Source organism: Pleurodeles waltl, chromosome 2_2, assembly GCF_031143425.1.
Source record: "Pleurodeles waltl isolate 20211129_DDA chromosome 2_2, aPleWal1.hap1.20221129, whole genome shotgun sequence".
In the NCBI taxonomy this organism is placed as follows: domain Eukaryota; kingdom Metazoa; phylum Chordata; class Amphibia; order Caudata; family Salamandridae; genus Pleurodeles; species Pleurodeles waltl.
The window spans coordinates 1171499169-1171513673 of NC_090439.1; the positions used below are offsets into that span (position 1 = coordinate 1171499169).

Genomic DNA, 14505 nt, shown 5'->3' on the forward strand with positions numbered 1-14505 from the left:
GAGCACTTTTGTCTGAAACGTTTCTAAGTCTCACGCTTTGAATTTGGGCTATCTGGGCACCTTTAGCACCATGTGGCGGCAATGCAAGGCGCCCTTGTGTCGTGGCACGAGCGCGCCTGCATTGGTGCCAGGAGGCCAGAAGTGCCAGAAGTGCACCATGCAGTTTGGTAAAAGTGGGGACCCAGCGCTGTAAGAGAGCAGAACTGTGTAATGTGGATAAGGTGCATGTCTGCCGTCTCCCTCCCATACAACGCCGTACAGCAGATGGCTTGCTGCGTTGCACTGCATGAAAGTTTAGCAAATCTGGGACCTGGTTACCCACAAAACAGAGCACACGGAAAAAAACAGGAAGGCCCTTCCCTGGAGTCGATAGAAGCCCACATTGCAGTCCACAGCATTAGTGTCCCCGTCCCAGCCCTGCTCACTGGGAGGGAAGCTGGAGGGTTTGAAGTGTTTGCTTCACAGAGCAGAATGCAGCAGGTCTGGCACTTTGACTGTTGCATGGTAATCATGCTTGAAATCGCTAAACGTGTATGTAATAAGGGGTTCACTTGGCCTTTCTGCCGCGCCTACTGTGAAGAGAGTTTAGGGGAACCAGAGTGCCTGGCCCTCGAGGGCTCCCGTAGCGGGCCCTGCTTCTGGACAGGCCGAGGCTCGCAGGGCCGGTGGGTTTGTGCAACAGTGAAAACGGAAGCCACTCCTTAGAGATTTCTGCTTTTTCTTGCCAAGTCAGGTGATATAGTTCACTAGAAGTTTGTTCAGCAGCTCCTAGCCCCAGACTACCCCAGGCCCCGCCGGAGAGAGACCTCTTCACACAGACCAGCTCTGCCCACTTCCACCCAGGCAGACCCCTCTCCACTCTGGGCCTGCCTCCACCCTGGGCCTGCCTCTCCCCCAGCTGTGGCCCTCCAGCTGCCTGCAGGTACCTTTTAAACTTTTCATTTTCTGCTGAGGAGCTTCTGCTAGTGTGAGCTTCAGGGCAGGGAGTTGGGTCGACATAGCTGCCAAGTGTTTGGATTGATTGTGTGTGGCATTTCCATGGCTTCAGTGTGCTATGATCAGGGCCACTAGAATTATGTGGCATGGGAGGGCCAAATAACGCGGCACCGTTAAGTAAATTATGCGGCAAGAAAAGCCAAATTATGCGGCACCATGCAGCAGATTTTGTGAAGCTATTACCTCATTATTTTGTCTTTTTGAAACTTGTTAGCGCTTTCTGGGGATTAGTTGCACTTTATTAGGACCATTTTAACACCTAACCATAAGAATAAGCTTCAGAAAGATGACCAGTCATCCTTTGCAAAGGGCCTTCCACTGTGCAGCAACCCATGTCGCTGCGTTTTCAGTAAGTTTTGAACCGTTTCAGCTAGAAACAAAAATATTTTGTTAAAATCTGCTGAATATGTGGCAAATGATGGAGTAGGTGGCAAATGCGTCAAATCTGCAATTATGCGAAAATCGCCGCACAATTGCACAATTCCAGTGGCCCTGGCTATGTTGCACCCCGCCACAGCGCATAGGTGGTTCTCATTTCAGTGCAAGATGCTACTGCGACGGACATTTGAAGTCGGGCTGCATCCCCTAGCTTTTGACACAGTATCCTGGGCATATTACCAACTATTTACGCAACACAACACAACTCTTGCTTGCAGTGTAACGTCCTGCTAGGTGTCACATGCATTCTCTTCACCTTGTGCACAGTGGTGTGAGGCCACGTGTTGTCAGTCTCGGCTCACTGGGACCTCCTGCCAGCCCCATCGAGTCTGTAGGACTGCGTATCTTCTGTCTTGGACCCCTTGCAGGTCCTGTCCTCTCGGTCGGACTGGGCATCTTCTTGCATGTGCGACATCCATCCTGTAGATGGCGCTGGAGGCAGGTCTGCTTTGATGGATCAGGTCAGCAGCCTCTTCCATACCTTTCTTCTTCTGCACAAGGCATTCAGGGTGCATCTCAGGATCGCTGTGAAAGACGGAAGCACAGGCCGACCTCCGGGAAGACCTCCGGGAAGAGTGCAGGAAGCACAGGCCGACCTCCGGGAAGAGTGCAGGAAGCACAGGCCGACCTCCGGGAAGACCTCCGGGAAGAGTGCAGGAAGCACAGGCCGACCTCCGGGAAGAGTGCAGGAAGCACAGGCCGACCTCCGGGAAGAGTGCAGGAAGCACAGGCCGACCTCTGGGAAGAGTGCAGGAACCACAGGCCGACCTCCGGGAAGAGTGCAGGAAGCACAGGCCGACCTCCGGGAAGAGTGCAGGAAGCACAGGCCGACCTCCGGGAAGAGTGCAGGAAGCACAGGCCGACCTCCGGGAAGAGTGCAGGAAGCACAGGCCGACCTCCGGGAAGAGTGCAGGAAGCACAGGCCGACCTCTGGGAAGAGTGCAGGAAGCACAGGCCGACCTCCGGGAAGAGTGCAGGAAGCACAGACCCACCGCTGGGAAGAGTGCAGGAAGCACAGGCCGACCTCCGGGAAGAGTGCAGGAAGCACAGGCCGACCTCCGGGAAGAGTGCAGGAAGCACAGGCCGACCTCCGGGAAGAGTGCAGGAAGCACAGGCCGACCTCCGGGAAGAGTGCAGGAAGCACAGGCCGACCTCCGGGAAGAGTGCAGGAAGCACAGGCCGACCTCCGGGAAGAGTGCAGGAAGCACAGGCCGACCTCCGGGAAGAGTGCAGGAAGCACAGGCCGACCTCTGGGAAGAGTGCAGGAAGCACAGGCCGACCTCCGGGAAGAGTGCAGGAAGCACAGGCCGACCTCCGGGAAGAGTGCAGGAAGCACAGGCCGACCTCTGGGAAGAGTGCAGGAAGCACAGGCCGACCTCCGGGAAGAGTGCAGGAAGCACAGACCCACCGCTGGGAAGAGTGCAGGAAGCACAGGCCGACCTCCGGGAAGAGTGCAGGAAGCACAGGCCGACCTCCGGGAAGACCTCCGTGAAGAGTGCAGGAAGCACAGGCCGACCTCTGGGAAGAGTGCAGGAAGCACAGGCCGACCTCCGGGAAGAGTGCAGGAAGCACAGGCCGACCTCCGGGAAGAGTGCAGGAAGCACAGGCCGACCTCCGGGAAGAGTGCAGGAAGCACAGGCCGACCTCCGGGAAGAGTGCAGGAAGCACAGGCCGACCTCCGGGAAGAGTGCAGGAAGCACAGGCCGACCTCCGGGAAGAGTGCAGGAAGCACAGGCCGACCTCTGGGAAGAGTGCAGGAAGCACAGGCCGACCTCCGGGAAGAGTGCAGGAAGCACAGACCCACCGCTGGGAAGAGTGCAGGAAGCACAGGCCGACCTCCGGGAAGAGTGCAGGAAGCACAGGCCGACCTCCGGGAAGACCTCCGTGAAGAGTGCAGGAAGCACAGGCCGACCTCTGGGAAGAGTGCAGGAAGCACAGGCCGACCTCCGGGAAGACCTCCGGGAAGAGTGCAGGAAGCACAGGCCGACCTCTGGGAAGAGTGCAGGAAGCACAGGCCGACCTCCGGGAAGAGTGCAGGAAGCACAGGCCGACCTCCGGGAAGAGTGCAGGAAGCACAGGCCGACCTCTGGGAAGAGTGCAGGAAGCACAGGCCGACCTCCGGGAAGAGTGCAGGAAGCACAGGCCGACCTCCGGGAAGAGTGCAGGAAGCACAGGCCGACCTCCGGGAAGAGTGCAGGAAGCACAGGCCGACCTCCGGGAAGAGTGCAGGAAGCACAGGCCGACCTCTGGGAAGAGTGCAGGAAGCACAGGCCGACCTCCGGGAAGAGTGCAGGAAGCACAGACCCACCGCTGGGAAGAGTGCAGGAAGCACAGGCCGACCTCCGGGAAGAGTGCAGGAAGCACAGGCCGACCTCCGGGAAGACCTCCGTGAAGAGTGCAGGAAGCACAGGCCGACCTCTGGGAAGAGTGCAGGAAGCACAGGCCGACCTCCGGGAAGAGTGCAGGAAGCACAGGCCGACCTCCGGGAAGAGTGCAGGAAGCACAGGCCGACCTCCGGGAAGAGTGCAGGAAGCACAGGCCGACCTCCGGGAAGAGTGCAGGAAGCACAGGCCGACCTCCGGGAAGAGTGCAGGAAGCACAGGCCGACCTCCGGGAAGAGTGCAGGAAGCACAGGCCGACCTCCGGGAAGAGTGCAGGAAGCACAGGCCGACCTCTGGGAAGAGTGCAGGAAGCACAGGCCGACCTCCGGGAAGAGTGCAGGAAGCACAGGCCGACCTCCGGGAAGAGTGCAGGAAGCACAGGCCGACCTCCGGGAAGAGTGCAGGAAGCACAGGCCGACCTCCGGGAAGAGTGCAGGAAGCACAAGCTGACCTCTGGGAAGAGTGCAGGAAGCACAGGCCGACCTCCGGGAAGAGTGCAGGAAGCACAGGCCGACCTCTGGGAAGTGGGCAGGAAGAACAGGCCGACCTGTGGGAAGTGCGCAGGAAGCACAGGCCGACCTGTGGGAAGTGCGCAGGAAGCACAGGCCGACCTGTGGGAAGTGCGCAGGAAGCACAGGCCGACCTGTGGGAAGTGCGCAGGAAACACAGGCTGACCTCCGGGAAGAGTGCAGGAAGCACAGGCCGACCTCTGGGAAGTGCGCAGGAAACACAGGCTGACCTCCGGGAAGAGTGCAGGAAGCACAAGCTGACCTCCGGGAAGAGTGCAGGAAGCACAAGCTGACCTCCGGGAAGAGTGCAGGAAGCACAAGCTGACCTCCGGGAAGAGTGCAGGAAGCACAGGCCAACCGGTGGGAAGAGTGCAGGAAGCACAAGCTGACCTCCGTGAAGAGTGCAGGAAGCACAAGCTGACCTCTGGGAAGAGTGCAGGAAGCACAGGCCGACCTCTGGGAAGTGCGCAGGAAACACAGGCTGACCTCCGGGAAGAGTGCAGGAAGCACAGGCCGACCTGTGGGAAGTGCGCAGGAAACACAGGCTGACCTCCGGGAAGAGTGCAGGAAGCACAGGCCAACCGCTGGGAAGAGTGCAGGAAGCACAGGCCTTTGTCTGGAGAGTACAGGGGGCACTGGCCGGCCTCTGGCGAGAATGTAGGAAGCACTGGCGGGCTCTGGGAGAGTACAGGAAACACCAGCCCGCCTCTGGAGAGTGTCAGGAGCTCAAGCTGGCCTCTGGGGAAAGTGCAGGAAGCACAGAACGGCCTCTCGTGAGAATGCAGGGTGCACAGGGTGGCCTCTAGAGAGGGAAGAAAGCACCCGCCAGCCTCTGGAGAGAGTACTGAAAGCACAGGCCAGCCTGAGGCAGGAGTCCAGGAAGGACAGGCTGGCCTCAGGCAGTAGTACAGGAAGGACAGGCTTGCCTCAGGCACGAGCCCAGGAAGGACAGGCTGGCCTCAGGCAGGGGTCCAGGAAGGACAGGCTGGCCTCAGGCACGAGCCCAGGAAGGACAGGCTGGCCTCAGGCACTAGCCCAGGAAGGACAGGTCGGCCTCAGGCAGGAGTACAGGAAGGACAGGCTGGCCTCAGACAGGAGTACAGGAAGGCCAGGCTGGCCTCAGACAGGAGTCCAGGAAGGACAGGCTGGCCTCAGGCACGAGCCCAGGAAGGTCAGGCTGGCCTCAGGCAGGGGTCCAGGAAGGACAGGCTGGCCTCAGGCACGAGCCCAGGAAGGACAGGCTGGCCTCAGGCACTAGCCCAGGAAGGACAGGTCGGCCTCAGGCAGGAGTACAGGAAGGACAGGCTGGCCTCATGCAGGGATCCAGGAAGGACAGGCTGGCCTCAGGCAGGGGTCCAGGAAGGACAGGCTGGCCTCAGGCACGAGCCCAGGAAGGACAGGCTGGCCTCAGGCACTAGCCCAGGAAGGACAGGCTGGCCTCATGCAGGGATCCAGGAAGGACAGGCTGGCCTCAGGCACGAGCCCAGGAAGGACAGGTCGGCCTCAGGCAGGAGTACAGGAAGGACAGGCTGGCCTCAGGCAGGAGTCCAGGAAGGACAGGCTGGCCTCAGGCACGAGCCCAGGAAGGACAGGCTGGCCTCAGGCACGAGCCCAGGAAGGACAGGCTGGCCTCATGCAGGGATCCAGGAAGGACAGGCTGGCCTCAGGCACGAGCCCAGGAAGGACAGGTCGGCCTCAGGCAGGAGTACAGGAAGGACAGGCTGGCCTCTTAGGAGAGTACTGGAAGCACAGGTCGGTGTCTATGGGGAGAGCACAGACTTGCTGCTGAGAATATAATAACCAGTACAGTGCGGCGGCGATGACGCCCTATTCACAGCTACAGACGTCCCACTACGTAAAGTGTGTGAAGTATTGTTGGCTTCTGATGATACTTCTAACCGCAGATGCTTCACCTTGTGAATACCCCCGGGCACCAGGCTGGAGCTGGAGATGTTTCTCATCCATTCGCTTGTGCCGGCAGGGGCTTTGTGTAGCTCCGGGTTGAGTCCGTCCAGCTCCGGAAGTGTAACCAGAGCCACAAACAGGCAAAACCCCTGCCCGCTGGTGTCAATCCTTTCTTTCTTTTGAAGCTCCCTTGATTTCTGTCACTAACACAAATTATTTCTTTCAAAATGTTTTCAGTGTGCAAGGGATATGTCTCCCTCTGAAATCATGCAATGACTGTGCCAGTATGAACCCTAATGTCATCTGCAACTACAAAGCCAAATGCAGTGTCATTGAACACTGTCACACAATGTGTAAGAACTGGTCTCCTTCAAAGGATGCGTTCCAGCTCTTGAGCTTGGTCTCAAGAGAGGTCTTCTTCCTACTCCAGATCTTCAGGTAAAACAAAGTCAAAGAAGCAGCACAAGGACTCAAAGCATGACTTCCTTTCTCGCCAGTCTCGTCAAGGAGTGTTGTGCAGAGATAAAGGTGCCTCCTGATCTGGGTCCCAGTGTGCCGCCGTGGAGGCAAGCCCTCAACTAATCCTGACCCAACCCAAATTCTTTGGTCAATCAGCTACACCACAGTAGGTCCAAGCCTTCAAATAGGCTAGTTTGCAGATCTTCAGAAGCTTAATGGTTCCCGTTGGTCCACCTCTGGCCCCCAAGGATCCCAAGAGGCCTCCAGTTGGTCTACTGCTTCCGGTGCCGTCCCCTATGCTGACTGTGCCTCTTGACCCTGCCTCTAGTTGGCCCCAACTTTTAAGCTTACACCCGTCCCGACTTGTCACCCGAAAACTAGATTCTTGAAGGTTTTTCACACTTTGATGCTGGCACCCACACCCCAGATGCCGGAGGAAGAACTGATTTTCCTTTCAGACTGGGAACCAAATCCACCACGACCTTGACCAAAGTCACCCCATCTGGATCTCAGATACAACCCAACCAGCCTCATCCAGAGTCGTATGGGAAACTACCACTGCACACAGGTTTTTCAGATGAACCACATAGCAATAAAGGGAACAATGATTTCCAATTTTTGTAGAAGAAAACCTTTTTCTGGACTAACATGATGCTAGTGGACCACACACATTTCCTGACACTGGTCTTAATTTGTCACCTGGACCATCTGCAGCTGATTGATTATCTTTTGCCATGGTTACTAGGAGGGCTGCGTAAGTCCTTGACCTCCAATTGCCATCATTCAAAGTGAAATCCAGTGTCTATATTCAGGGCCTGTACCCTGGCCAGAACTCATCAGAGCCACTCTACCTAGTCAATGAAGCTCTAACCTTAAAGGGTACTTGGGCAAAAGCCAAATCTTGTCTGCCTGTGAACAGGGAAATTGTTACAGGTCACAGACCCACTCCAGGGGATCCATCTGTTCTCCTCCAGCACCCCACCCCAGAGAGTCTTGTGGTGCAAGGTTCCACAAACAGACTGAACCCAAACTCCTTCCTAACTACACCCCTGAACAGAGAATCTATAGAGATCTGTGGCAAGTGGATAGTCTCCTCTGCTATTGTAGCCCACAGATCAGTGAATTTTAGTTTCCTCTCAGGATGTTACTTGCACAAGTTGTGGAACAAGGTAAGTGAGAGTTTACCTGCAGTCCCCGATGAGTTCTGTGCCAATCTGGCACGGATCGTATGAGATGGGTAAGATGCTGCAAAGTATGTCTCCAGGTCAGGGCTGGGCACAGCAGTCTTCTTTGGGCAGGGCAGTTAGTACCAGTGTGGTGCTTTAGCACCATGCTTTGAAGAAATCCACAGACTTTTTTGGGATGCCCAAGTGTTACTGATGGACATGCAGTTTGATGGAACCTGTCTTGTCGGAGGCAAAGTGGACTGGGCCCTTGCACACTTCAAAGGAAGCTCCCATGGCCTTTCCGTGCCCATGATGCAGCATCCCCAACAGTACCATCCACGTTGACACTTTGAAAGGGGCATCCAGCAGAGGCAACACAACACAGACCTCCCAGTCCTTTTAAAGTACAGGTCGGGTATCTGACCAACACAGTCCAGGCCCTCAGGGACAATGGATTACTCTTTCCTCATCCCCACAACTTTGTCCCCACTGCCACTACTAAACCCATTTAGTTTTACCTTGGTAGCACTTTGACACCCAGTTGGAGGCAGGACAACTTATTACCACCACAAGTGGCAAAGTATTTATCAAGGAGTTCAGCCTGGCCCATGTTCTGTCTGCCCTGGATCCAGGGGACTGGATGGTATCATTGAATTTGCTGGTAGTCTATTTTCACATCCCCGTCCTGCAGACAGCGTCATGTTAAGGATTTTGGGACCCGCGGCTAAGACATATTTTGGGGGTCCCTGTAAAGATGAAATGTAAACTTTATTACTCATTTCCTGCTAATTCAAACTGGCATCATGCCAAACAATACGTAATTATATGTTAAACTTTAACAGGGTCACACAAAACAGTTCAAATATGTCTTCCCTGAGACACCAAAAATACTCAAGATGACACTGGTTAGAGAGAGTGAGAGGTGCATATAGGCAAAGAGAGAGGTATAAAGGGTGACACAGAGCAGACAGAGGATTAATCAAGAGAATGTGGGGGCAGTTGCATCCTTGCACCCATGGCTTAAACCGTCTCTGCCGGTATTCCCACAGACACTACCTGCGGTTTCAGGTGGGCCACGAACATTGTCAGTTCTCTGTGCTTCACTTCGGCCTCACCAGTGCCCCTCGAGTAATCACAAAAGTGCAGATGGATCTGAAGTTAGACAATTATTACGATCAACAATTTGATAAATCCTATTAGCTGTCATTCGAGCTTCACTGTGCCAAGCTAAAAGTTTGCTCAAACTTGCACCTTCTTGGTATACTTGTTTACCTTAAACATGAATGAGAGTTTATTAATTATTTTTCCATAAAAAAAGTATAAGGCTTTATCTTAGCTTCTTCCCATTTTTGGAAATTACTGCAATTGTTTTCTAAATTTAGGTCATGTTCTGTTTGACAAGAGTGTTCTGCAGTAACTGGAATTTGTGTTATTGAGACTTTCTTCAGACATGAGGAAAAAGCAATAACTTCTCCACACATCATAGCCTTATATCTTTCCATATGTTCCCCCAAGAGGCAGTTCCTATATTCTCTAGAAATAAATGCTGTGTTCTGTCTTTCACTTTGTTTACAAATTGTATATGTGTAGTGAATATTCTATTCACTTTACAACCCCTAGAAAGATCAGGGCTTGGCTCCAAGGATACATTAATTTGAATAGCTGAATGATCAGAAACACTGTTTGGCATCATTTTGAGGGAGTGAAATTTAAGGTACAGCAGTTTAGGAAAGACCGCTAAGGCTGTAATCTGGACCACTGGAATTATGCGCAAGGGTGGGGCAAATTATGCAGCTGGGTTGAGTAAATTATGTGGTAAGAAAAGCCAAATTATGCGGCTCAATGCAGCACATTTTGTGATCATATTAATTCATTATTTTACCATTTTTAAACTTGTTAATAATGTCTGGGCATTGGTTGCACCCCATTAGGACCAGTTTGACACCCAAACATAGCAATAAGCAACAGAAAGGTGACCAGTCAAAGGGCCTTCGACTGAGCGGCAACACGTGTCGCTGTGTTTTTAGTAACTTTTGAACTGTTTCGGCTAGAAATTTGGTTAAAATCTGTAGATTATGTGGCGGATGATAAATTATGTCGCAAATGCAGAAAATGCATAAGTATGTGAAAAATGCTGCAGCCGCACAATTGTATAAGTCCAGTGGTCCTGCCTGTAGTTAAATCATGAATTGATTTTGGATCATCTTCTAGTGGACCACAGTATGCACCTTTGGTAACACCATCTTGCACTGTTTTAGTTTTTATAATGGTTCGCCCCAGTTATTTTTGATTTTAAAATTTCTACCCTTTTATGTGTTGCTGTAGCAGATGAGAAGGCTAATGGGACTGAAGGTTTTCAGAATTATTTTTTAGGTTGTGTTTTGGGGAAGGATGAATCTCTTGTAATAGAATAATCTAATTGTTCTGTTGAGAAAGCCATTTAAAAATGGATTTACTTTTCCTTGTATCATTCAGCCCATTTACATCTATTGATGTTAGTTTGAGATCAATCTTGCCATTTTAACAAGTTTGGCATTATGACAAAAAACGTATAAATTTGTCTTTAGACAAAAGGTTGATCCGGCAAATAAATACTGGTAACCTCCAAACCAAAGGTTTTCTCTCCCCAGCCCTGCTTTGTCATTCCCATCCACTGTGTGCCCCCACCAAGCCCCTTCCCAGTGAGTATCCGCCCTACCCTCACCAAAGAACACCCCCCCAATAGTGGTGTACTGACGTGCACCCAGAATTAAGCGGAGTGCGGTGTCCCTGCGATGCAGAGCCTAAGGGCCCCCATTAATTGTAACCAACAATATTACTAATGTATATTTCCTGTATAGAAATTCTTATTTACAGCTGGTGTGTAATGTGACCCTTCCATAATAAGAGCAGCTATGGTATGAAAACAAAAACATGATTATCCAAAAACAGACAGCTTATTTGATAATCAAACAATTGGCTGGCTGAAGCAGTATTGCCTGCGCTCCTGCAGATTTAAAAGCGCATATCATCTGTTTGAATGCTCTTTTTTCTTTCACCATCTTGTATGACTTTGTATTCATTTGGAATTTTAAACTCCTTCTGTTTTATAGAGGAGGTCAGTGTCTTTTTGTTTATTCTGTAATCGTCAAAGTTCACCAAAACATTCCTCGTTCTAGAGTCCATTGTTCTGGAAGAGAATAACACTCAAGGAGCTCTGTTAATCATTAAATCTTCTTGAGCCCCAGGTGTCACTTAGGTACGATTGAGACATTCTGTGGCTTCCAGAACTGAGGATTTCTTTCTCCCCCTGTTCTGGGATACTTACAAATCTCAGGTTATACCACCTTCACCTATTTTTATGATCTTCTGCTTGTACGGTAGGCAGAGCTATGTCTTTTGAGAAGAAGGGGGCCTGCTTTAGGATGCATCCCTGTGAATCCTCACCATCCAACACTCTCTTGTGTAGATCGACGACCTCGGTAGATAAGCCATCCATTTTCTTTCCCAGACCTTGTATCTGTGTTTCTGGTGTGGAGGCAAATGTTGGCTTTTCTTAAGTTCTTTAATCTCAGACATAATAGTCTGGAGCAGGTATTTCGTCCCTCCCACAGTTCTCAAATAGAGGGGGACCGACTCAGTTCTTGACCCTTAGCAGTTAACTGTACAAGGCCAGAGTTAGCAAAAATAGTGTTGTCCTTTGCATTTTTCAACAGTCTTGAGTTAAATCCAATACTTCCTGTTATATCAGCCGTTTTGGATCAAGATTAATTTACAATCAATCGTCATTACTGTAGCGGTCGTGGGTTCTAAAAGATTCTGCTGCTTGGCCGTGGCACCTTAAGTATAGTATCTATAGGTGAACATTGTTTATCTTTGATTGACCGGCCTGATGGTTCTGCTGCATCAACATTATGTAGTGAGGCAAGGGTCTCTTTGTGCTAGCCTCCATTTGAATGATCATTCTCTTTTGTCCCACTCTCTGAATCTGAAGGAGTAGTTATACCAGGAGTATAGGAAGTCATAACAGGGACTGAGTAACCCTCTTGCATCTGGATAGGATCTCCAGCTGGTGAGGTGATAGTTGTAGATGTTGTAAAACTCTCTCATCCCTTTGCTGCCTCTTGTCCAGTGGTGAGGATCATTTTAGATGTTTTATTCTTTTTAATTGGGTAGCCTGGCCTCTTCCTGGCTGTTCCTGGGCTCAATCTGACTTTGGCATTAGATGTTAACCTAGGGTTCAGTTTGTTTTGCTGGAACAAAGATCTGTCTGTAATTGTTTCCAGGCAATTCAGCAGATTGACCCACTCATGGCCCATTCAGAAGCTGAATTTTGCCCATTCATGTTTCTTTTTTAATGTTTGACATGTTCCTGCAGCGTGCCCTCTATGCCTACTGTCTTAATCGCATGAGAGCTGAAGGACAAGAACTTTGTTGCTGCAACAAATTCAAGGCTTTCTTTATTTCCTCACAAGGATGGTACACCCTCAATGCCAAATAAAAGGCTTGCCTCAGTTTAATGAGAAAAATGGCAGGAATTTCTTCCCTTAAGGAGATCCTTCAAAGAACCCAAGCGTGCATCTGCATATAACGTGTAAAATTCTCTACATTCTTTTTAGTTCAGGCAATTTGTTCCTGTTTGTTTTAAAGATTGTTTAGCAATAGTATAGACAGCTGTAAATCACTTTTAATGTCACTTGTTCACGTCTGTGCCCTTTTAACTTTGTCATGAAGTAGAAAAGCTATGGCCTGTTTTCATCATCCCATTTGCTTCCCCAGCTTAGACATGAAAATGCACGCTAGACCGGTAAAACACTGGCAAAGTGCAACTTACCCCTTGGTGATTGATGAAGAGTTAGCAGCAGATTTAGTAAAGGCTTGTGTTGCCTACGTCAAGCGAAGCAATGCAAGCCCTTGCATGGGATTTACTACGCCACCTTACGGGGCTTTGTGTGGTTAAATTGCTGCCTTGCATTACTCCACACTGAGAAGGCCTTCCAAGGATGGAGCCTGGGCGTTACCATGCACCCACACATGGATCCTAGATTTAGTATGGTCTGTAAACCTGGGATTGCATAAAAATTGCACAACTTACCAAGTGACGCGTAGTGAGGAGAAATATCTTTATTTCTTCTTTCCATGTGTGATGCATTTTGCAACACATATAGACATATAAAAATGCCTCTAAGGATTGTTTTTGTGCAGGAAAGTATGACTGTAATGCAAGTGCCCTCGCACGTATGGCACAAGGATGCCTGGGTTGGCTCTGTGCAGCAAAGAGTGCACCAGTGCAGTGAGAGAGCAGAAATGCTTCATATCTTATTCAATAGGCCAGAAATGTGTCAGATCTTAATAGATATGGCACATTTTTGTTCACACCCTGCCATGCAACACAGCTCAAGTTGTCTTGCTGATTTGTGTTGCATGACTTCTTAGTAAATGTGACCCAGTTTGTATCTCTGAAAGGTTGATAGGGCTGGGACAGAATCAATCATATGTCAAGGAATACTTAAATATATTTTTACGTAACGTTTCTTAGTCTGAGCCAGCCAACACCCCCCCTACAAAGGCAGCAAACTGTTATAAAACCTCTTTATTTTTATGTGCAATTTCAGATCATTCTCTTATGTGCTTCTTTCTATAACCCTATGAATCGCTGCTTACTTCTATTGCCTCAAATGCTTTAAATGAACCATGCCTTTTTGTAAATAATTCTTCGAAAGAAACTATAAGTCTCATGTATAATGGTGTTTTATTCCTATTGTTGTTGGCTATGTTGCTATCTCAGCATGCATTACAATGCACTGTATCCCCCAAACCTTCTTCAGGAAAAGCTATCTCCCTCCTAACTAGAAACCATCTTGTATTCTTCTTAGTGTTACTTGCCCACATTGTTTTAAAAAGCTCAATTGTTAGGCTTCCCTGATACCACGAAAGGTGAAAGATTGATCTTGTGAGAGTCAACCCTCAAGGTCACTAAATTAATCTGAACCCGACCCCCTGGTAGCTGTGGTTCAGAGCAGACAGGCTTAAATTCGGGAAAAGTGTGAACTATCATTCAATACCAAAACATTAAAAAAGTTAAAACTGTAAGCAATAAAAAACCCAAACTAAATAAAAAAAATAGAGTACATGTTAATAAATAATATGACAAGAAACCAACGAAAATTAAATATGGGAACCAGAGATATGAATTTGTAAAGATTTGAAGCAAAATAGCACCAAAAAGTGCCAGGCACTAATGAAAGTGGTAGACCGGGACCTAGGTGTAACTTAAGACCTGCTGCGATGGAGTGCAGGTCAGATACACCAACCGAATTGGATGGAAGTGTTATCTGGCGACTTAGTTTCAAAAGTGGAAGTCAAAATCCTTCAGGTGGTATCCAAAAATGTCTTCACAAAGTCAGATAAGCGTTGGTCAATGTTCCGCTGAAGCTGTTGGTTTTTGGCAGGAAAAGCTCAGAGCGGGAAAGTTCAAAATTTGTTCCCAAGGAGGTCCTCTCTCTGACTGATACTTCTGACACCTTTGCAGAGTCAAGATTTCTCTGTACGGACTTAGTGCCTTTTTCAGCCCTTGGAATCCTCCAGCGGGGCAAGATGCAGGCTGTATCTTATGGCGGTTTCCATGATGCCAGATGCCTTCTCACTGAGGACCGGCAAATCAGATTTATT

General features: G+C 50.1%; 1 protein-coding gene across 1 annotated transcript in view; it reads left to right on the forward strand.

Moving 5' to 3' along the window:
- Window positions 1-686: 686 nt before the first annotated feature.
- Window positions 687-14505, forward strand: part of LOC138283037 (uncharacterized) — a 69414-nt gene continuing 55595 nt past the window's right edge. Inside the window, exon 1 of the mRNA XM_069221169.1 lies at window positions 687-922. The gene's annotated coding sequence lies outside the window, so the exon portion shown is untranslated. The remainder of the gene's footprint in view (window positions 923-14505) is intronic.